The sequence below is a fragment of the Eleutherodactylus coqui genome, chromosome 1 (genome assembly GCF_035609145.1).
Source record: "Eleutherodactylus coqui strain aEleCoq1 chromosome 1, aEleCoq1.hap1, whole genome shotgun sequence".
NCBI lineage: Eukaryota > Metazoa > Chordata > Amphibia > Anura > Eleutherodactylidae > Eleutherodactylus > Eleutherodactylus coqui.
In genome coordinates, this window is record NC_089837.1 from 458,620,288 (window position 1) to 458,643,348 (window position 23,061).

The following is a 23,061-nucleotide window of genomic DNA, read 5'->3' on the forward strand; positions in this document are numbered from 1 at the left end:
GCTAATGGATTTTATAACTGTCAATTACTGATGGAAAGCAATCTACCACAGAAATTAGGTATAAGCTCTAGGATAAACTATGAGAGAGGAAGGGGCCCATACGGAGGCGTAACTTGAAGCTTCTGGGCCCCCATGTAAAATCTGTAATAAGGCCCCCAAATATAATGTTTTATTCATAGTACTGTGCCCCCTATATGGAGAAAAGTGGCCTTATGGCCCCTTAAGGCTCCTGGGTAGTGATGAGCAAGCATACTCGCTAAGGGCAATTGCTCAATTGAGCATTGCCCTTGGCGAGTACCTGCCCGCTCGAGACAAAAGGTTCGGGTGCCGGCGGCGGGAAGAGAGCTGCAGGGGAGAGCGGGGAGGAACGGAGGGGAGATCTCTCTCTCCCTCTTTTCCCCCTGCTTCCTCCTGCTGACTGCCGCTACTCACCGCTCCCCCGTGCCGGCACCCGAACCTTCTGTCTCGAGCGGGCAGGTACTCGCCAAGGGCAATGCTCGCTCGAGCAATTGCCCTTAGCGAGTATGCTCATTCATCTCTACTCCTGGGCCCGCGTGCAACTGCATTCCTGCATCCCCTATAGTTACGCCCCTGGGTCCATATAATGTTCTTGCACAGGAGCCCAGTGTTGTCCATGTTCACCTTAAAACTACTTGTAATACTACAGTCCTACAAATCTTCATTTAAAAAGTAAAGCAACAGGATGAACTACCAGTTTAGTCAGAAACATATATGAGAAGAACAAGAGGTACAGTGAAAAGGGACATACAGAGAGAGGAAGTGGCTAACCATAGGAAAAAGAAAGTGGTGACCCTCCAGCATTAATGTAAGCCTTTCATCCTAGGACTGAAGACCTGCTCTTTTAGGAAAGAAGGGATTTTCCCCCCCCATCTTCCCTGTTTGCAATGTTGTACTATAAACGGGAAAGAGGCCAACCAGAACTGGCCCTCGAAAGTCACCATAGCAGTCATTGAGACTGCCTCTATGAGGGATACATCTTTGCCAAAAAGAGTTGACAGCTATTTTTCTTTGCTTTTTGTATTTTACCTAATCATAGTAATATGTAACACTAGTGACAATTACAAAAACACAAATGAAATGGGACCCTGAGTTGGCAGAGCGGCCATGGCCAGGTTTTTCGTTGGGGGCCACGCAGGTACCTGGGGGGCAGCATGGATGATAATAGACTCTAAACCATAGCCGGAATAATGGGGCCAGTTGGAAGAATGGCATATCATGAACAGAGGCCTCTAGAGGGAGTTTGAAGAAGGGCTCACATGTTCAATGGATTCAAAGTTCAAATTTATTTGCAGTCTCAGGAACACAAAAGAACTTACAGTAGTGGTACAACAAGAGCTTCTCCGAAATCGAAGATGTGCCTGGAGGGGGCATATGTTGGAACTTTGTCATGTTGCAGATATCGCTGGATTCTGTTCCAGATTTGGACTCTGGTTTATATGGCTGTAATCAGCGGCAAACAGTGAGCACCACCAGTCCGCTGTCCTGCTATCACAGCCAGGGTACCAGGTTGTGACGTGACTAGGTGAACAGAGGGCCTGGAACTGTGTCCCCAATGTTGCATAATGCTGTTGGCGGCACTGAATTGTTTTGCTGTTGCTCAGCTCCCTTAAATAGAGCATATGTTAGGTTTCAATGTCTGAGTGCTCCACATAACCTGTCACAACTAATCAGGCATTAGCTAATACATTTTGACTTAAAAATTAAATAAAAAAAGAAATTATTAACATCGAAATAACAACTAGTGGCCAGCAGAGGTCAAGCAAACCTTACAAATAAAACTAGGGTTTGCTATGTACCAAGCAATCAAAACCAAGGGAGTGCAGGGGCTTCTCCCCTTACACAAACTTCATAGTGCTGTTAAATTCTCATATACAGTACCTTTGTTATGCATTTTATTTCAAGGTCCAGCAATCTGTGGTGCAGAGCTCTCCTTCTAACTAATTCGCTAACAGGAAGTTGTTATCATTGTCCGCCACATCACAAATACAGTAAAGCTATAGCCTGGTCATGGTCAGTGTTCCTACAAACCTGCTAACTCACATTATACTTGTGGCCCCTCCTACACCTCTCACAATGCAAAGTCTTCTGGCTTAAATTAGTGCTCAGGCTGCTGTAATCACGGGCCTTTATTAGCTAACAAGTTCTCTTACAAACATGCAAACAGCTTGTAATTCTCTGTTCGGATAAGAAATTCTAGTTATTTAGCTTTCTCTCTTTGCTCCTACAGCTGACATCAGCAGGGAGAAAGTAAAGGATTGTAGTAATTCAAATTCCATTCTTACCTGCCCCATATTGAAAATAATGCAATGTGCACCATACAGTACTTATTTTTTTAAATTCTACATGAGAGAATTTATAGACTAATGTACATATACTAAGAGATTTTTAAGGTTATTTATTTAGCAGCAACATACTCTGCAGAGCTTTATAATAGGAAAAGATAAGTGCATAAAACTGCCAGTATATATCTGTAACACAAACAGTATTCAACCTACTTATACACTTATAAAGCATTTACATAAAGACATTCCAACAGGCATATATATTTTCTCCCTGGCCTGTTTTCCCATCTCAGGAGTGGCCCATACCTAGATAAGGTAAATTGAATAGCAAGATGTGGAGGAGACTGTATTCATAACTAGGATGACCATTTATTGAGCTGTAAGTGAGGCCGACCTCAAAGGGACACTGGGAGTGCGCTACGATAGGGTAGCAACGGTTAGTCAGCAGGCCTGCTGTGGGGAATAGATTCTGCTCTAAGGACACTAAACTGTTCATGGACTAAGTCATATGTCACATGAGGGACCAGGCGAGTCCTAAGGAAACATTGTAATCTTAAAAAGTAATGGGCCTTTCAGGTAGCTTGTATTGGACTGTTAACTCCCAAAGGAAAGCTGAGCACTATGTTTACGCTGTATTTTTTTGTGTGTTTACCCAGTATTATTGATATTGTTCACACAGTGTTACCATTAATGCGCATTGCACATAGGGCATTATTACTCCTATGTTTATTTATCCATCATAGGTATTCAAAGGGTTAAAGAGGTTGTCCACTTGTAAACTATTGATGGCCTATCTGCAGAATAGGTTATCAATAAAAATCAGCGGAGGTTTGCTGCCTGGATTCCACGCCAATCTGCTATTCACCAGGCCATTGCATTTGTGCGCTGAACTGATTTCTCCATGAAGCAGGCAGCTCCTTTCTCACTGCAGTGGCCAGATTTGGTATTGCAGACAAAGTTCTCATTGAAGTGAATGGAAACTTTGAGTGTAATACCAAGTATGGCCACTGCAGTGTGAACAGAGCTGTCTGTTTCCTGCAGAAATCAGCTCTGTGCACAAAGCACACCAACATAGCTTATAGTTGATCAGTAGGGGTCTCGGGTGGCAGACCTCCACTGATATACAATTGGTGGCTTAACCTGAGCATAGACTATTACTAGTCTACAACTGAACAACTCCTTTAAGTTTAATTGCATAGTCATTATTATTCAGTTGCTCACTTTTATTTCTGTGTTCCTGAATAAATATTGTATACTTTGGTTGCACCATCTGCTACATCCTACGCTGCTACACCTCCACCCGCAGCACATATACACCCCTCCTAGAGATTCTCTGTACTTGATAAAATATCACTAGCTCTCAGCTAATTTCTATATTATTAGTAAAGACGGTACTATCTGCTTTTATGCATGCCGCAACACAGCAGGTCTATTTGATGAAGGTGTAGCAGAGTGCTCCCATTTTGTGCCACCTTCCATATATGTCACCGAGTAAAAATGCACCTTTTGTTTATTAAGTCTTAAGACTTGTGACAGCGCTGCCTTCCAGTCAGCCGCCTCCCAGATTCCTCGCCTGCTGTGTATTTATATGTGTATGTGTGTACTACATTACCTCACTCTTTCCAGTGTCACTGAGAACATACTGTAACTATGGCAATGCAGCACAAATAAGAAAAAAAAAGGAAAAATAATAATTAGGAAGAAATCAAACGAATGCAAGAGCCATTTCCAGGCTCAGCTGTCCCATCTGATGGAGAAGAGGGTGGAGAAACTGACATGCTGGCACTTCTGGAAAACGTTCTCCAAAATAAAAAGCATCGCCAGTCATCCGAGCTACAAATATTTGCTGCTAAGGCAGCGAGTGGCACTTCGGCTGTAAAATTACCTCTTTCATGACCAATGACTGCAAGCGGTCTGTGAAATATCTGGTGTCACAGCGTTTAGCAGACTATGGACTTCCAATAACAACACTGGGTTTTCAGGTTTTTTTTCTTTGTTTTGTATCTGAGTAAATAAAATTTGGGGAAAAAAATCAGAATGGAAATTAACATATATTACATGAGTCCATAACTATATTATTGGGCTCTTGGCTGATGGGTCTCTGCTCGTCGATGAGTGTTAAGATCTCCGAAAGCAAGTGTGGGTCCTACAGTACAACTTACTCCATGATCCAAAAGTGAAAATGTTTTTTTTTTTTGCCAAAGTAAGCTCTTTTCACACTGAGATTTTTGTCTTCCCACCCCAACCTTTCTTTTTAGGGTTTCTTCTATGCAGAAAATTACATACTGACGGAGACATGGACAAAAGCGCGAGGTTCAATATGTGAGATAGAGACCTCTATAGCCTCCAAGGTTTCTGTTCTTGCCATTTTTTTTTTAGCAGATAGAAAAGAATCGCCCATCACTCTGTTCTATCTAGGTGAGAAGACTGGCAGGGATAGAAACCTCGTGCCATGGAGACCCAAGTGGTTTTGGTCTCACACAATAAGATTTACCGGGACTTTAAAAAAAAAAAAAAACATTTACAAGCTTAAAATGGTGTAAAATAATTAAAAAAAGGATAGTACTCCAGTGCCTGCCACTAAGAACCCAGAGGGCGTTTACATGCTGCTCACGTTACCGCTCGCCAATCACAGGCTTCAGCAGTGATTTTTCCTGGCCTGCTTGCGATTGGCTGAGCAGTCATCTGTACAATGTACGAAATGTGACTGCGCACCGCTTCTTCCAGTTTCCAAGGAGCGGGTACTAGTGCTCCAGCGTTGGATAGGCAATCACTGCAGTGGTTTTTAAGCCCATCATTTTTTTCAGGTCCCAGAAAAACCTTTAAACCCTATGGTTCCGATCCTTTTGCAGTTTTCTGCATAGAAGACAGAAATCAGAGGCATAGTGAAAAATGTGCCTTAGGTGGCCAAACAGTAATGACGGGGTTTTTTTCTGTCATTTAGAGCTTTACTTCTCAACCTGTATAAGCTTAATATACCCTAGTCAATGAAATTTTATTTTGGTACCCTCAAAGTTATGTCACGTCTCAATTTTAGGTCTCATTCACATGAGCAATGCGTTTTTCAGCCGGCCGCATCATGGCCGAAAAGTGCATGGACGTGAAAAAGCCACGACCAAGTCACAATTAAAATTTGTGTTTTCTCATTCATTCACACAGTCTTCAGCATGGCTTCTATTATTTAAATAGAGCCAGCTGACATGGTTTAGCAGCACTGGCCGCTGCTAAACTCCCTCGCCCTCCCTTTGACTGCAGCTCCTATAGTAGCCTATGGGAGGCATCAGCCAAAAGATAGGGCATCCCCTGTCTTTTCTGGCCACGTCAAATCATTGGCTGGCGTATTCGGCTGACGATGTTTTATTATCGTGGCTGCAATGTTTTGAAGCAGCTAAAAAGTGGCCATCTGAACAAATACATTGGAATCCAAAGCTTCAGATGATCGCCATTGTCGGTTGATGTTTTATTGCGGTTGCTGAATATTGTCATGATTTGCGAGGTTCTGTAGCCCATGCTTCCCTATAGACTCTTCCTTTGTGTTGCATCACATCGTACGAAAATGCGGTTTTTGTGTAGTGCCCTGCAACTTTTACAGTGGGAATTCCTACCGTTTCCCGTAAAATAAGCTCTATCTGCATGAAAAAAACCAAAACAATACATCTCCTAAGAGGCGCTGTCCAGCTCCTCTGCATCTCCGATACTTGTTTGAAGTCCTCCGGCAGAGCTTCATTGATCAGGAGTCTTGAAAATCCCCGCCTCCAGGAAGCGCTGCCTGTGATTGGTTCTCGAGGCCAGCAGCTCAGCCAATCAGAACCAGTGCTCGATGAACCAGTCACAGCCATTCAACTAATTCACTAACTATTCAATAAATGGCTGTGATTGGTTCATCGTGTGCTGGCTCTGATTGGTTCTTGAGCGCTGCGGCTCAGGTAATCAGAGAAAATCATCTGCAAAGACGCTCAGATGCAGGCATATTACATAGTAAAATTTCCATTAATGCAACTCTATGCATAAATTAATCATGAGTAAAGAAATAATTTTAAAAAGTCTCTCACAAGTGGAGACCCCCTTCCCCATTTAATACAACAACTTTTATTGACCCAACCTGCTGCCTCAGTTCTTGCTGTCTGTCACATACCCCTGGATCTGAGGAGTGGAATCATTACGGACATTTCTGCGTCACAGTGTTATCCCTATGAGGCTTGAATTCCACAGCTGTTAAAACACACGCACCTTTATTTCAAAACCATAAAATGTCATTAAATGTAAATATATAAGAGGAATAATGGACCTATTACTTTTTTAAATGTAGGAAAAAAAATCCATGAACCCGGAACGGTCATAGACTATGGTGGCCATATGCATTAGATCTATATTGGCCGAATTCCAGCAGGTCGAGTGAATCGATTAATGTGTATTGGTGTTTCCCAGATGGCACATGTTGGGGAAGAAAAGGTTAGAACAGTTAGATTTTTATTGCCCAAGCCTTTTGTTCCTAGAAAGATAACCTGCTTTCCCCTCTACATTCTAAACATATATAGGCTTGGCCAAGCCGAATGTTTATGCGTATTGGGGTGTCAGGTGATATTATTGGCAGACAATTAAGCATTTGGCAGACAGCCCTGTAAAGTGCATGGCGACTCTTATCTGTTTAATTTATTAACCTGCCTTATTTATGCCTCTTGTATTGCATTTGTGCTGTCATTGAATCTTCTGCCCTCTAATGAATAAGAGGACTCTGCTGATATTGTCTCTGTCTACACAGCAAAGCTAAAAAGTGAGCTGCAGAAAACAGGAAATACCCTATAGTGTGTATTCATATAACATATAGCAACATAGTATATAAAGCGAAAAAAAAGACATGTCCATCCAGTTCAGCCCATTACCCCCAGAATGTTGATCCAGTGTGAAAATTGAAATAGGTCAGGCCTTTTAATATGGATAGTAAAAAAACACCACAAAAAAAAGCTTGCATGTTTATTTCATTGGAAAATATTGATGGGTTGCTGCCAGACATAAACATTAGGCTTTATTCACACGAACGTATATCAGGCCGTTTTCACGGCTGGCCGATATACGCTACCATCTGATGCATTGGACTCCAATGCATCAGATCAGATGGGCGTATTACCACGATGTAAAAGCACCCAACCAGCCAATATAGCGCCGGGCGCTTTTACGTCGGGCATGAGGGATAGTCCTGGAACTATCTTTCTGGCCGGAATACGTCGGCGGCTGCATAGACTCCTATGGGAGCTTAGGACAGCTGCCGGAGAAGGGAGGTGGGAGGAATTTTAGCAGCGTGACTGCTAAACTCCCTCCCCCTTCTTACCTTCTCTCCGCCCCTTGACGGCTGTTTGCAATGGGAGGGGGCGGGATGAGGCTGAGCAAGTTGCTAAGCTTCCGACTCCTCCTATTGCTGTCTGTCAACAAGGGAGGGAGAGGGGGCAGGAGCTTAGCATACTAGCTCCTGCCCCATTCCGCCTCCTCCCCTTGCAGAGAGCCAGCAAGGGGGAGGGAAGGGGAAAACAGTTTAGCAGAGCTAAACTGTCTTCCCCCGCCCAATGGCATTGCGGGCTCAGCGTATATGCACCAGGCTCGGGCCATCTGAACGGTCGCACACAGAAATCTTTGGAATGACTGCTAATGCTTAAATAAAGCCACCTGTGTTCTTTTCCCAGTATTGGACGCAGGTAAGCTGCTTCCCCCTCCCTTTTTTTCCCACTTCCACTGAATGCTATGGAAGCTTCCAACTAATCTTGGCAAAAGATAGGGCAAGACCTATCTTTTGACAAAGCGTATAAAAGTGGTCGCCGATGTCCTTTCTTTCCCGATTTTTTTTGTTACGCACCCAAAAATTGCTCATCTGAATGAATACATTGGAATCCAATGCTTCAGATGGTCACAATTTTTGGACATGGCTACAATAGCTGCGTATATACGCTCATGTGAATAAAGCCTAAGGCTCTTTTCATACAAGGTTACTAAATTCATACAATCCACTGCTGGTTCCATCCTGGTTTCTGTCTTCTATGGAGAACAGAAGTGTCCCAACACTTTTCTATCCAGTTTAAAAGACTGACAGGGAACGATGTGGTCTCCATGTCACATACTGACCCCTATAATTCCATCCAGGCTCCTTCCTTGTTTCCATCCCTATGCAGTTCCAGGATGGAACCAGCACTAGATAAAAAAAAATGTGAAAAGAGCCCAAACTAAAACCACACCCTCTGAAATCATATTACATTGTACAACTATGATATGTGTGTGACTGGCTCATTGGAACATGCCACTGAATCTATAAAGCAAGTCATGAACTTTTGTCCTTGGAAAAGACATGTTGGTTTGGGATTTGAATGGCATAATGATTGGCCTCACTGAAGTTTTATATTTCACATATAAAATGTGCAGTATTGAGTTTATATGCAGAACAGCAAATTAAGATACCAAATGCTTTAAGACTTAAGTTCACCTTAGGTGAACCTTTCTACAAATATCAGGTTGTCATTAATAATGTTAGTATTGGAAGCACTCCATTTTGCTGCAGGAATGACACAATTCCATGCAGAGCTGCAGGGAATTCCTCACTTCCGTATAACCTGAAAGAACCTGGCTACAGTCTGCTGATAGAGTTGCAGGAAGACCAAGGTAAAATGTAATTTGCTGGGTAGTGCTGCATGTAATCATGCACTGACGGTGAAATCCTGGACTAGGCATAGCACAGGACATCGTTTTTCCTTGGAGGAGCACTTAAAGATTGATTTGCTATTAATACACAGAATAATCTAAACTTCTGGATTTTAGGGTGGTTTCATATTTGCGTTGAAACTTCCGGTCGAGGGTTCTGAGGCAAATCCGTCGCAAAATACGCCGTCAACTAGATAACTAATTATCAAAGAGAGAAACCCATCAAAAAAGGTGGCACACTCCCATAATATATGAAATACATGAACATGTTTACTGAATACATAAAGAGGGCAAAAAAAGTGAGAAAAAGGGCCAAAACAAACATGTCACTGTCTCCTTGTGCAGCTTCATCAGGGGTGATGTGGTAAGATACAAGTTCCCACTCTCTTTACAATCAAAAAGATCTTTTAGGTGTATGCACAGATTTTTGGCACATAATGATGGACACTGAGACACACTGGTATTTTTGGTAAGGACACACGTGTGCAGTATGTTTATTATCAGAGATTGTATAAATAGTGGGAATTTGTATCTTGGTGACATTAGTCCCCTGATGAAGCTGCTCAACGAAGTGTCGATGCTGGTTTTTCTCCGTTATACCAGGGGTTTGCATGTCTAAAGGGCTTAAAAAGATGGACTTGAGCACAACTACACTCGCCGCTACAGCGCGTAGTTGCGCATGAACCAGGGTTTTGGGGTTTTTTTCCCTCTGACTTTTCAAACTCTGCGCTCTTGCGAACCGGAGGTTACGTCACAGGTCGGGCTTAAAATACTGTCTAAAATCTGTGTGGAAAGCGTCAATGGAGCCCATCCGACACTATTTGGTTTCGTCCAGAGACCGAGCCATTCGGCCGTGGGGATTCCCCTTTCCTGCTCCCCGAACGCAGCAGGAAAGGGGAATCCGCAGTGCAGATGTGAATTTGTTTATTCTTGTCCCATACACTATTTTAAAGGGGTTGTCCCGCGCGGAAACGGGTTTGTTTTTTTTTTTAACCCCCCCCCCCCCCCCCGTTCGGCGCGAGACAACCCCGATGCAGGGGTTAAAAAAACAAACCGGGTAGTACTTACCCGAATCCCGGCGGTCCGGCGTCTTCATACTCACCTGCTGAAGATGGCCGCCGGGATCCTCTCTCTCTGTGGACCGCAGGGCTTCTGTGCGGTCCATTGCCGATTCCAGCCTCCTGATTGGCTGGAATCGGCACGTGACGGGGCGGAGCTACACGGAGACGGCATTCTGCACGAGCGGCTCCATTGAAGACAGCAGAAGACCCGGACTGCGCAAGCGCGGCTAATTTGGCCATTAGAGGCCGAAAATTAGTCGGCACCATGGAGACGAGGACGCCAGCAACGGAGCAGGTAAGTATAAAACTTTTGATAACTTCTGTATGGCTCATAATTAATGCACAATGTACATTACAAAGTGCATTAATATGGCCATACAGAAGTGTATAGACCCACTTTGTTTCGCGGGACAACCCCTTTAAGCAGTTTATTTGTTGCTTGATTTTTGTTGCTATTTTAAAGGTTGCCACACTATTTGATATTCGTCTCATATTTCGGCTCATTCTGTATATTTGTTTGTGTTTTCATAGGTTTGTCTACTTTTTATGCATGACATTGGACGTCCTTGTCTTGGATGCCGCATTCTTACTGACTATATTTATTTTTTACACCTGACATTGGAACCCGTGTCTACTTAATCTGTTCTGTTGATGTAACCTCCATTTATATTTTTGGAGGTTATGTAGATTTATTTGTATTTTTAAATTATTTTATTCTTTTTTGTCCCCACTTTTTGTTGTTCTTGATGCATTCAATAAACATGTTCACTTATTTTCACACATTGTGGAAGTGCACTACCTTTTCTGATGGGTTTCTCTGTTTGATGATCAGTATTAGATAGCCACACTGCCAGAACTGCGGCTACTGGCTGGAAAGCTGTGAGACAGATTCGACTACTGGCTAGAAGGCGGCGAGGCAAGTTCGGCTGCTGGCTGGAAGGTGGTGAGGCAAGTTCGACTGCTGGCTGGAAGGCGGGGAGGTAAGTTCAGCTGCTGGCTGGAAGGCAAGTTCAGCTGCTGGCTGGAAGGCAGTGAGGCAAGTTCGGCTGCTGGCTGGAAGGCGGTGAGGCAAGTTCGGCTGCTGGCTGGAAGGCGGTGAGGCAAGTTCGGTTACTGGCTGGAAGACAGTGATGCAAGTTTGTGACAATATCTAACTGCTTATTCTGTTTACACTATTTATCTGGATCCTCTATGCATGACTGTTATTTAGCATTTATCTAGGCACTGTATCTAGTTCTGTATGCCTTTGATGCTTTTTTTGTGGTGGTAGGATTTTTTTAATGACTGCTTGAAAAGAAGCTTTGCAAAAGTGCACAAAGCCATTAAACCAGATACATCCTATATAATTTGGGAGAGTTGAAATAACTGATTGGTGAATGAAAACCTATTAAAGTCCCATTCATTCACAATTGTATCCACATTTCGTTGGAATTTATTTTTTTTCGTGTTAGCGTGTCTTGGTTGAAATGAAACAGAAGGATATATTTCACTCAGCTGTATTTTTGGCAGGTTAAGACAAAAGTAAAAAACAATACAGTTATTGGCTAATTGAGGGTTAGAGCGGCATGGCTCTTACAGATAATTTCTCCCGATAAATATAGGCTGTGATTTTGACGCATTTTCTCATGTGCAGAAAGTATGTCTGTGGTTCTAAAAACTCATGAACAAACATTAATTTCTCTGTTTATGATGTCTGTGATTCAGTGGTAGATACCACAAAGTGCAAGCTTTGCATGTTATAATTTACTCTAAAATAAAGTTAGCAGGATGCGGACTGATTTTTTTTTTCTTTAATCTGTAAAATGCAGTTGTAAAAGGATGTAGAGTTGATCCACTTGGAAAAATTATGGAACCAAATATAATTACACATTTTTTCATTATTTAATTATAAATCCACAGTGTAGCATAATGTATCAATGGGTTATGACCAATGAAGCATATAGAATTTCCAACCAATCACTCAAAAAGCAGAATAGCTAAAAATGCCAATTTACAAAGCTGCAGTACTAGGAACAGCCACCACCAAATGTATGGAGCTGTGCCTGATAAACAATAAAGAGGCTCCTTCAAATCAGCTGATTGAGGGGATGTCCGGCGATGGACCCCTACCAATCGGATATTGTTGGCCAATCCTAAAATCCTAAGGGCAGGCGATCAATATTAAAGTTCCACAAAAACCTAATAAAGGTGTTTACCAAGATTTAATTTTACCACTTATCCAAAATATAGGTGATAAGTGGTCTGGTCAGTAGGGGTTTTACTGCTGAGACCCCCACCATTCCGAGAATGGGGTTCCCTTGTCTCCCTCTCTAACTTCCTGAGGATTGACTGCACCCCTTCCCTGGGGTAAGGAATTGAGGAGATTGAATAGAGCAGTGGTTACGCATGCTTCATTTATCGTCAATAGGGGTGATGAAAATAGCTGAGTACAAATGCTTGGCTACCTCTGGTAGTTTTATTGAAGATGAATGGAGCGGCACCGTGCATGCACAATCACCGCTCTATTCAGTTTTCTCAATACAGGGGGTGCAGTGAGCTCGCAGTGAGGAGGAGAGGGGGATACGAGACCCCTGTTCTTGGGATTGGTGGGATCTCCACAGTGAGAAGCGGGCCAACCCCCAGGAGAGCTGCTCACTAGAAGCCAGTGCTGAGAGGTCTGAAGAAGCTGCACTGAACCTATGTCTGGAGGATGCTGGAGTCACTGTGTCTGCCACTGGAGCCGGAGAAAGCTGTGAAAGGATCATGCTTTTTGACTCGGAAAAGCCAGAGTCAGTCAAGGTCTTACTGGCGGCTTGAATAGGGAAATGTTGACGAATACATAGGGTTATGAGCTCAGTGTTATTCTCGAGTTACAATCCATCGAGTTATAATCCATTGTAGTCAGTAGTGTAATATACAGTGAGAGCATAGAAATTTTCTATTACTAATGTCAGGGCATTGTCCAGCTCAGCAGGATCGAGTTCGGTGTTCAGATGATGTAGTCTGATGGGTCAGGGGCCGACCTACAGCTTGACCATTGGAGTCCTCCAAGGAGAACTTTGCATCCACATCATCCTCCCAGCTCCGGCTTCTCTGGATTGGCCTCTCAAACACCACTCTCTTTCCCGCTGTCATTAAAAGGTTCTTTTTTGGGCTCAGCCTCATCACCGTGAGAATGAATGGGCCTCACATCTGTCATGCAATCAACCAATTTATTAACTTGACGCTGAGCTTGCTTTCACCCCAAGTCCTCAATGGAACAAAATTCTTTGATCTCAGTAGCATATCCCTGCTTCTCTTGCACTTGGCCTTATACCAGGTACTGCATTGTATCCCACCAGACTACTTTTCGGTTCACTACATTGACTCTCTCTGCTAGGGTGACAGGGATGATTTAGTGAGTTGCGTTGAGCACGGCTTGCCCTTAGCAGCACTCAGGAGGTAGTCTTAAACCAGATACAACAAAGCAATTTTAAGGGCTCCTGCACACTTGGATTTTTCTTGCGTGATTTTTCACACAATTTTGCTGCGTTTTTTTAATGCAAAAGTCAATAGGATTTAAAAACACATCGAATCACATGAAAATCGCAATGGGTTTTAACATTAGAAAGCCCTACTGACTTAAAATAACGTTAAAATAATGCAGCAAAATCGGGTGAAAAAAACGCAAGTGTGCAGGAGCCCTAAGGAATAGGCACACACAGCATGATACCCTCTTACAAAGGAACGCCTCCTTCATGGTGCATTGTTTAATTGAACCATGGTCCAAACAAAGCAAAATGCATTAACCCTTTCCAATCCAATTTGTATTTTGGTTCTCCTAGGGGGCTTACTCTTTTTCTCCCGTTATACAACGGTGCTATCTGCTGGCTAAAACCAGTACTGCATGAGGTGACACGTTGGATAGGCTCCGACAGCAGGGAGGCTGGCAATATACAGTAAGAGAACCCGGACGGACGTCTTCGAACATAGGAGCTGTACAGCCTTAAATCATAATGTCTTTAGACATCAGACAGTGGATTGTGGAGGGTTAATATGTCATATCTCATACAGGAATGAGAGCTGCACATGAACCTACTCTTTCATACCGGCTTATCATCGCCATCAATTTTGTGATCGCACTAATAATAGTCACACGTTCAGCTACCATTATGGCTATGAAAGGTTTTCATAATTTGCATCATTTGGGTGTAAGCACTATGTGGTTTCTGAAGAAAGCTTGTAGACAGGCTTGGACAGATGAGATTTCATAGGAAGTATGGTGCTGCTGACTACATGGGATTTCTGTGCACAAATTATATTGCATTTGCTCTGATTGGGGTGATTCAGGGTGATGGTATCATGTGCTCTTTTAATGTCTTTCTCCTTGCCCTGGCGCTCATATTTAGCACATTAGTATAACACGCTTTCACAACACTGACCTATTTCTTCAAGTTGTGATTTGTAAAATCCTGTTGCTTGAAAATGTCATAGCAAGCAATTATTTAATAACAACTCGGGCATAATAGCGTGCACATTCTGAAATATAATTTCCCTTTTCTTGATCTTAATTGCTTTTTAACCCCTTCATGACAGGAGGACTTTTTAATCTGTTTTACTACTCCAATGTAAATTAATCAGCCAGCTAAATGTACCTTGCAATGGAATCCTCCCACTTAACTAATGCTACCCTACCTTAGCCTTCAAAACTGCAGCAATTCGTCGTAGCATAGACTCCACTAGGTGTTGAAATCGTTCTGCAAGAATATTGGCCCTTTCCTCCTCCGGAGTGCTGCCAATCTAGGACCGGTGGCATATAGATAATTTGGACTATTGGGCCGTATTGATCCTGTGTATCCTCCCTACCTCTGAAATATAGCCTGTAACTACTGCAAGTGAATTGTGCCTGTAATTACCTGTTATACAAGTTAACTTCAAGTAAAAGTTATACCAGGCCCTAACCATTCCTAGGGACCCAAGGTACTGCACACAAGACTCTGTGTTATTTACTCTGCCGCATTGATTAACGGTGTGTGGGAATGGTGGCGTCACGAGTGATATCTACTACAACCCCCCTTATCTCCTTTATTGGCACTCCTAGCCAAAAGAGTGTCAAAGCTTGCCCGGCAATCAACACTGGCCCTGATTGCATGTCATCCCTATGGGACCAGAGCATGGTAACTGCCACCATGATACGTCAGCACTTCACCCTCCCAGCTCTTCATGTTAGCCAGGTGCACAGGGTTGCCCTCCTAGGGCGTTGCACATAAAACTTGCTCACTTGATTTTATGCTGCACTTCGAAGGGGAAGGTTTCGTATTTCCATAAAGGGACTCTCCAATCATCAAAGGGCAGGTGTGTCTAATAAAGTGACCATCTATTGAATGCAAGATTGCAAGAGGACACTTCTCCTACATGATTATTATTGGGCCCCTCTGGAGAGGACAACTCAGAACAGCTTGCCCTGCTCCCAATGCAAAATGTAGTGTAAATTTGTTAAAGTCTTCCTATCCCACAGGCACCACAATATAATAAATGAAGCTAGGGAGTCACACCTCTCTTCCCTCTTACAAGACATTGGTGTTGGTTGATAGAGAAGATAAGTTTGGGTTCTTTTGTCCCCAGGCAGTGATGCTTCATGGTGTGAACCAACAAAAAAGTCCTTCTAAATGCCACTACTGTATTTGTACATGTCATTTAAAGCATTAGGGTGATGTTGTAAAGGGGTACGACAAAGAAATATATACTGTTTGTGCACAGATGTTAATGAGCATGGCATTATTTTATATTGCATTCACATTTTACACTGTTCAAGCCATTTGCCCTTGGTGCCTGGAGAAGAGTGTTTGCTGCCTTGTGCTATGCACTGGTCCATGATTGACTAGTAACCAAAGTAGATAAATAGACAGGGGGTTCTGCTCCAACCTCTGTATTATTGCTACACTCATCTGATCGGTCAAGGTCCCGAGCGACGGACCCCGGCCGATCAACTATAATTAATGACCAATCCTGATGATGTCATCCATAGTATTTCCCTGGAAAACCCCGTTAAAATAAAGGTTGATGTGTTGAAAGCATCATGGAGAGCCGGGATATCTTTGATAGGCACACCAGGGAATTGCTCACCGGTTGAACGCTAGTTGGAGAGCTACCAGGACAGTCCCAAGGACAGAATGGATGTACGCGGCCCTACTAGACTTGTCACCCACCGATCCTGAACCTGTTTACACCAGCCCTAGCTGCCCGGCTTTGCACTGTCATTGCAGGTTTTGTTCACGTTTTTTGTGCAGTTTTTGAAACCAAAACCAGGTGTGGATTTATAAAAAGGAGGAGAAGTAGTATCTGTCCTTTATACTTTCTTTCCTTTTATGAGTTTGGCATCAAAACCTGCATAAAAAACCTGAACAAAACCTGCACGTGTGACCGCACCCTCAGTGTGGGATTAATCTGTAAATGGAAAATAATGAACAGTAATTTAACAATGAGAGTCAAACTTTTCACAGAACACACTCACCGCAAAGCGTTTATCACAGGTAACAAGCCTGCTTCTGCATAAATCATCCAATATAACTTGCACATGTGTAGGCATGTCAGAGAAGCAAGTCGTGTGCACAGGTTTACCAAGTGGACTAATGTTTGGATAGGACACATTCATACCAGAGTGTAACATTACTTCAACACGCTTTTTGTAAATGTTCAAAAGGAGAGAAGAACGCGTTACACACGGCCTCTTTCACACGGGCAACAGCGATATCGCCGCAAGAAAATCGCAGCAATGACACACCTGTGTTCCGTGTGACATTTGTGTCACATGACTTTGTAGTGCTCTTTTGCCAGGATTTTCAGGAAGTAGGGGCTTGAAGTATAAGCCCTACCCTGAAAAAAAGCCCTGGCTGCCTTTAAAAAAAAAAAGAATACATCACCTAAGAGGCGCTGTCATCTCTGCCGCGCGTCTCCTCTGCACCTCCGTCAGACTAGCTTGTAGTTGTCAGCAAGCGCTTCCTGGTATGGAGGTTCAAAATCCCCGCCTCCAGGAAGTGCTGGCTGTGATTGGTTCTTGAGCACCATGGCTCAGCCACTCAGAGCCAGCGCTTCATGAACCAATCACAGCCATTCAATTTTAAAGAACCAATTAGGTGTGGAACAAGTGTGCTCGTTTATTGGCTGATAGTGGACATATTCAGATGGGCACTGCGGAATAAGTTGGCGCTACACAAATAAAGATTATTCTTATCCGGCAAACATTTGCATTGACATTCACACCCCATCATCGTTCTGCTCAACCCTTATCTGAAAGGTGTTGTCATTAGTCTCTCCCAGCACTTTCTAGCTGTCTGTCAGGGCACTCCCAGCACATCAGTAAGGATGCTACCCTATGTGCCAGCACAGGTCACACATGGCAAAGGGACTAATGCAATACATACATATGCCATAAAAGGGCTAGAAACAACATCCTAAGATTACATTTAAAATACACACGGTTACTTATCTAAGCTGGCATAGGTTTTCATCTGAGGCATGGATGTACCACCATATGAAACAAAAGTATTAAGAAGCTGAAGCTCGTGGTGGTAAAATGGTGACAAATGGAGACAGAGGCAGTTTTTTGCAAAAAACAAACTTTACTGAACTTAACAAAGATTAGGTTTTCCACTCTACAGGAGGGCACTTAGTACTCGAACATTACGTTATAACAGATTAGGTATACTATCTTTACACTTCTTGTTGAATCGGGCCACAAGATGTCACCTGATTACTACATACTGGCCATTAGCTGTTACCAACTTTGCTACCTGTAGGCTAGATCTGTACCACCCCATTGCAGCTGTACCTTTTTTGTACAAGATGCAGTCGTAGACTTCAAATTTTCCAATTTACCTAAGGTCTATCCCCGGCTACACCACATTACCTCTCTGCATGTCAGGTGGCTTTAGTAAGAGTAGGCTTTACAGGGCATGTGCTCCAAAACTGTGACTTTTGGACACCAGAGTTCTGGCATCCAGCCATTAATAAATAGGCCCCAATGGCTTTAATTAGTCAAAAGAAGTCCAAAGCTGCAAACGTTGGCCCCCGTTTCCGATTGTTTCTGTTATTTTTGGAAGAAAAAAAATATCTTTAAAATAGTCATGGCATTAATATTTTCATTTTTTTGTTATAGTCATTGGACAAAGGCGCCCCATTTTATGAACTGTTAGTGAATTGAATGATGTTTGGTACCCGCGATAATATATTGCATACTCGTCATGTGTTCTCTGTTAAAATATTTGGGATTTGAATTATGAGCACAAATGGAAATTATGAGAGCATAAAACAGGATGGAGCAAAATGAGAGTTCAGATACCTAATGGCCCACTCGGTTCTCTACAGACTATTATTACTGACAATCTATATCGGTATATCTAATACATATGACTCTAATATACCACACAAGATGTGTGTATGAACCTGCAAGACACACCGCTCATGCAAAGAATGTCAATAAGAAAGAGTTCTTGAATTTGAGCACACTGCATTGATTATAGGAATTCATTCTTTATAAAGTGTATACTGCCACTTTGTGTCCATTTGTGGTATTACATGTTAGCCATGGAACACAATAGTACAAATTTTCAAGCCTATGGCAGATGATGTTATGTTTTTCTTTTCATAAAGGTAGATGCAATGAGAATCTTTACAAAGTAAAGATATATTTAACTAAAAACTCAGAACTAGAGTTGAGCGAACATACTCTGCCGAGCTTGATGCTCGTTCGAACGTTACTCGAACGAGCATCAAGCCATGTTCGACCCCACCCCAGTTTTTGGCTGCTCCCCGCTGTGACATGCCTGTTTTGGCCCCTCACCGCCGCGACGCAGCGCGCGTCATTGGCAAATTTTTTATCTGGTAGGCAGGGGAGAGAGAGAGAGAGAGAGAGAGACGAACCTAGGGGGAAAAAAATAAGCTCGGCACCCGGCGTCCCACATACAAAAATGCTCGAGTCTCCCATTGTAGTTAATGGGGTTCATTACTCGAGTAGATCTCTCGAATTTTACGAAAAGCTCGTCTCGAATAACGCGGACTCGAGCATTTGGGTGCTCGCTCATCTCTATTCAGAACACAAGATAGATGAATGCTAAATAGAGATGAGTGAGCATACTTGCTAAGGCAAATTACTTGAGCGAGTATTGCCTTTTGCAAGTACCTGCCCGCTCGTCTTAAAAGATTCGGGTGCCAGCAGGGGTGAGCGGTGAGTTGCGGGAGTGAGCAGGGGGGAGAGAGAGAGATCTCCCCCCCATTCCTCCCCGCTCTCCCCCACCGCTCCCCGCTCCCCGCCGGCACCCGAATCTTTTTTAGAGACGAGCGGGCAGGTACTAGCAAAAGGCAATACTCGCTCGAGTAATTTGCCTTAGCGAGTACGCTCGCTCATCTCTAATGCTAAACTATTCATCCCCAATACTAACACACTTAAAAAAAAAACCCGAATTTAATTTGGCAGTGTAAACTAATTGTATTGTAAGATGTGGGACTTGTTGAATGAACAGATGCTCCAATCCAAAAATACGAATGCTGATGTGCTTTCCACCCGGTATGCAATTGATAGATGGACTGTCCCATGGACGGTTTACCTCCAGCTCTGGTCAGGGCTCTTGCCCACCTCCTCCCTTTAAAGACGTTCCCTGATTGATGTCTCCAGCTCTGCCCATTGGAGACGTCTTGCATTTCAAGCATTTTACACTTGCACTGCACTGATGGTCTAGCATAATCAGAGTGATGGAGCCCTGGCTGGTCACTTTATGAATGACATCACATGCATGTGCCATCCTCAGTGCAGGCACAGAATACTTGAAATGCAAGACGTACTGCTGGATACGTCTTGCATTTCAAGTATTCTGTGCCACACCAAGAGATATAGCATATGCATAAAGACTACCTTTTGGCCAGTCACGTCAGGAATGACATGATTGCACACCCACCTGATCCTTCAGCAAGATGTCTCTATTGACGAGAGCAGGTGACATCAATCAAAACTCCAGGGGTCATGTTTAGAGCAGAAGGTGGGAGTGAGTCTGGACCAGAGCTGGATGTGAACCACCCATTGGTCAGTCCAACTATCATCTACATACCGTGAAAGAAGCACATAAACATTCAACGTATTTCTGGGTTGGAGCATCTGTTCAAGATAATAAAAAAAGTACCTGTTATGCCCATGCAGACCGTGGGAACAATGACCTACACAAACGCTATCTAAATAAGGGTTGGAGAGGAAGAAAGTGGAGTAGGGACATGCACACACAACCGGGCATACCAGATGTGCAAACGACAACACAGACAACAGGCGGACAAATACATACCAATGTACTAAACTACCAAATAGGTGGAAATATCTATAAGTAAGCTCCAGATATTGGTTTGTATTTTGACCAGAATACACAAGCTCACAAGCCCACATCATGGGTCCTCGTTGTCCTGTGAGTTCCTACTATAACAAGACAACTAAAAACCAGAAAAAAGGGAACCCTGCCTACAAGCGGGGTGATCGCCCCAATAGGGACGGCCCCACACTGGAATCTAGGGGCCTGGCACGTCCGAGATGGTAACAGGCAGGAACACCAGACAAGTAAAATAACACAACATCCACACTAAAACAGGACAGTTCACACCTAGTGTAGTCAACACCTACAGACATACAAGAACACAACCGTATTCATACCAAGTGATCGCAACATAAAGGGAACACCACACAGAGCAAGACATTGTTTACACAAGTGCAGTCCACACCTTCATACATACACTGAACAAGACATTGCTCACACCAAGTGTAGTCAACACTTTCAGACATACACTGAACATGTCATTGTTCACACCTGAAGTCTGCTCACCTCACAGACAGAAGGAAACACCACTTAAAACTTCATGCATGTGTAGATAAAACAGGAACTAGTTCAGCTGTCCATAAACCAAGACACCAAGCGTAAAAAGAACATGTTGTCATGTATCACCCACCTGACAACGTACAGGACATCAGATGTCTGGAGGCCGCACCTGATAAAAGGAAAGGGAACAGAGGCCAACAGAACATGCAGAGGGAGAGATCATTTTTTACAAGCTAGAAAAACATCACTAGAAACTGTGTGAAGGAAACCTGTTGTGGATTTATGGTACAGTATGCAGCAGTGATCCCCCCCCCCCCTTTTTTTTGTTTCCTGCACTTTTCAGTGCACCTTCTTTAAGCTGCTGTTTTTTTAATAGTTGAAGTCTAAAAAATAACACCCCAAAGAAATAAGAATACAAATCAACATGTCGAATAATGTTCTTTGGTCTGGTGATACCAAAATTGAACTTTTTTGACAATACATTTCTTTTGCTTTGAAAAGAATGGCACTCCGGCTGAGCCCCATATTTACCAATTCTTCTTTCCCCATTAATTTTTTAGACACTTATACACTTTCTATTAGTGTTGGGAAAAGGGGAGACTGCGCACTGTAATTTAGTTACATAAGGTTTCCTCTATTTTTTGACTGAAAAAAAGTGGTGCTAGGCAGGGGCACCCCTACCACGAGGCCACCTGAGCCTGCTGCCTCAGGTGGCTGTCTGCAGGTTTTCAAAGGGGTGGTGACTTACTACCCAGCCAGTATTTATTTCTTACCAGTCAGGTTAATAGCCAGTGAAAAACAATTGCCAGCTGCAAGCTGGACAGGCAGCAACTCCACAAGCATTGCACTCCAGTCGCCGCACTGTACTCAGTATGTGTCTCCTGACTGCTCCCAACAGTGTCTGCGTTTCTGCATGCCAACATCAGACTGTAGACCTAGCTTTAACCCCTTAGTGACGAAGCCTGTTTGCGCCTTAGTGACGGAGCCAAATTTTGGAAATCTGACATGCGTCGTTCAACGTGGCATAACTCCGTAAAGGCTTTACATATCCCAGTGATTCTGACATTGTTTTTTCGCCACATGTTGTACTTCATTTAGATTGTAAAAAGAGACCGATATAATTTGTGTATATTTATTAAAAGTACCAATATTGGAAAAATTTTGAAAAAATTGTCATTTTTTCACATTTTCAACCGTAATATCTCAAATATGTCCAAACATACTGTACAAATTTTTGATAAGATATGTATTTCCATCTGTTTACTTTATTCTGAATGCACACTTGAAAAACTTTTGTGTTTTTTTTTAACCATTTAGAGGACGTACAAATTTAACATTACTTTTCAGCATTTTGAGGAGCACTTTGTTTTCCTGCACCAAGCCAAGTTTGCAGAGGCTCATAAGTGTCAGAATAATAGATACACCCACAAATGACCCCATTTTAAAAACTACACCCCTTAGTGTATTCACTGAGGGGTGTCATGAGTATTTTGACCCCACCAGTTCTTTTCAGGAATTAGTTCAATTTAGGGGACAAAAAATAAAATTTCATATTTTTGCAAATATGTCATTTTAAAGACATATTTTTTTCCTATAGAGCCCATGAAAATGAGGATTTACACACCAAAATGGATACCCCCGTTTCTCCCGTGTTCAGAAACATACCCATTGTGGCCCTAATCTTATGTCTGGATGCATAACGGGAGCCAAAATGAAAGGAGTAGTCGGTGTCTTTCAGAACATAAATTTTGCTTGAAGGCGTTTTAGGCCCCATAGCACTTTTGTAGAGCTCTTGAGTGGCCAAAACCAAAGAGAACCCCCACAAGTGACCCCATTTTGAAAACTAGACCCCTTAACGAATTTATTTAGGGGTGTACTGACCATTTTGACCCCACAGTTTTTGAATGAATTCAAGCCAAGCAAAAGGAAAAAATTGTGATTTTCATTTTTTTGTCAATTCTGTCATTTTAAAAACAGCTTTTTTTGTACAGCACACGCATGAATGAAGCCTTTCATCCCAAAATGGATACCCCTGTTTCTCCCGTGTTCAGAGACATACCCATTGTGGCCCTAATCTTATGTCTGGATGCACAATGGGGCCCAAAACGAAAGGAGTAGTCGTGGCTTTAAGAACATAGATTTTCCTTGAAGGAGTTTTAGGCCCATAGCACTTTTGTAGAGCTCTTGAGCGGCCAAAATCAA